We start from the raw sequence: 2,479 nt of genomic DNA on the forward strand, positions 1-2,479 counted from the left end.
CATGATATTCAGCCTCACTTTGAGTCCAGAGGAATGGAGCCTGCTGTCTATGAATTGAAACTGTCTGTGATCTGAAACTGTGAGCCCCAAAATAAACTTTTCCTCCTCTACAATTGTTCTGGTTGGGTCTTTAACCACAATGTTGAAATAGCTGCAATTTATATAAGTTAAAGATATGAAACACACAAAATTGTACATAAATATACATATATATGTATCTACAAAATGGAATAAAATCACATAGATCATTCAAAATAAGTGGATATCTAGGTTAAAGGATGCAAAGGCAATAGAGCATGAACAGGAAAAAAAAATGACATGAAACATTGGAGATGTCATATACAGTCTGATGATAAGGGCATCTGTGTTAGTCAGTTTTTCATCTCTGTGAACAAAATACCTGACAAGAACAACTTGGGAGAGGAAAAGGTTTTTTTGGCTCATGGTTTCAGAGGTTCAGTTCATGGTGGACTGACTCCATTGCTCTAGATCCAAGGTGAGGCAGAACATCATGGCGGAACTCTGTGGTGAAAGAGTGCTGCTCTGAGCATGGTAGACAGGAAATGGTGGCTGGGGGGAGGGGAGCACTTCAGAGAAAATGCACCCTTCCATGGTTTGCCATAGTGACCCACCTTCTCCAGCCAGTAACCACCCAGTTAGTCCATTCAAACTAGGATGGACTAATAGTTTATAACTTTCATAATCTCATTATTTTTTATTTCACTTATTTATTTATGTATTTATTTTTTATTAGTTGCTCAAGACAATACAATGATCTTGACATATCAGACATTTGATTCAAATGGGGTATGAATTCTCATTTTTCCACATGTACAGATTGCAGGATCACATTGGTTATACAGCCACGTTTATACATACAGCAATACTAGTGTCTGTTGTATTCTGTTGCCCTTCCTATCCCCCGCTCCTCTCACCTCCCCTCCCATCACCTCTCTCTACTCAATCTACTGTGACACATTTCTCTCTCTTTTTTTTCTTCCCCCTCACACCATCATATATGTAATTTTGTATATCGATGAGGGTCTCCTTTCATCTTCCGTGCAATTCCCCTTCTCCTTCCATTCCCTCCCACCTCTCTTCCCTGCTCTGTTTTGAGTCACCCCCCTTATATCAAAGAAAACATTCAGCATTTGTTTTTTAGGGATTGGCTAACTTCGCTTAGCATAATCTGCTCTAATGCCATCCATTTCCCTGCAAATGCCATGATTTTGTTATTTTTTTAGTGCTGAGTAATATTCCATTGTGTATAAATGCCACATTTTTTTTTTTACCCATTCATCTATTGAAGGGCATCTAGGTTGGTTCCACAGTCTAGCTATTGTGAATTGTGCTGCTATGAACATTGATGTAGCTGTATCTCTGTAGTGTGCTCTTTTTGGGTCTTTTGGGTATAATCCAAGAAGGGGAATAGCTGGGTTAAACAGTGGTTCCATTCTCAGCTTTCCAAGGAATCTCCATACTGCTTTCCAAATTGGCTGTACCAATTTGCAGTCCCACCAGCAATGTACAATTTTACCTTTTTCCAACATCCTCTCCAGCACTTGTTATTGTTTGACTTCCTAATGGCTGCCATAGAAATAATTAAAATCAGAGCTGAAATCAATGAAATCGAAATAAAAGAAACAATTGAAAAAATTGATAAAACTAAAAGTTGGTTCTTTGAAAAAATAAATAAAATCGACAGACGCTTAGCCATGCTAACAAAGAAGAGATAGAACTCAAATTACTAGCATATGGGATGAAAAAGGCAATATCACAACAGACACTACAGAAATACAGGAGATGATTAGAAATTATTTTGAAACCTTATACTCTAATAAAATTGAAGATAGTGAAGGCATCCATGAATTTCTTAAGTCATATGATCTGCCCAGATTGAGTCAGGAGGATATACACAACCTAAACAGACCAATATCAATCGAGGAAATAGAAGAAGCCATCAAATGACTACCAACCAAGAAAAGCCCAGGACCAGAAGAGTATACATCAGAGTTTTACAGTTTTATTTTTTTTCTGTTACATAAAGTCTTTTTTTTAATTGGTTGTTCAAAACATTACAAAGCTCTTGACATCATATTTCATAATTAGATTCAAGTGGGTTATGAACTCTCATTTTTACCCCAAATACAGATTGCAGAATCACATCAGTTACACATCCACATTTTTACATAATGCCATATTAGTAACTGTTGTATTCTACAAAACCTTTAAAGAAGAACTAATACCAATACTTTTCAAGCTATTTCAGGAAATAGAAAAAGAGGGAGTACTTCCAAATTCATTCTACGAGGCCAACATCACCCTGATTCCTAAACCAAACAAAGACACTTCAAAGAAAGAAAACTACAGACCAATATCCCTAATGAATATAGATGCAAAAATCATCAATAAAATTCTGGCAAATCGGATACAAAAACATAATCCCATTATTTTACCTGTGAACATTCCTACATCAACA

The sequence above is a fragment of the Ictidomys tridecemlineatus genome, unplaced genomic scaffold, assembly GCF_052094955.1.
Source record: "Ictidomys tridecemlineatus isolate mIctTri1 unplaced genomic scaffold, mIctTri1.hap1 Scaffold_720, whole genome shotgun sequence".
Taxonomy (NCBI): Eukaryota; Metazoa; Chordata; class Mammalia; order Rodentia; family Sciuridae; genus Ictidomys; species Ictidomys tridecemlineatus.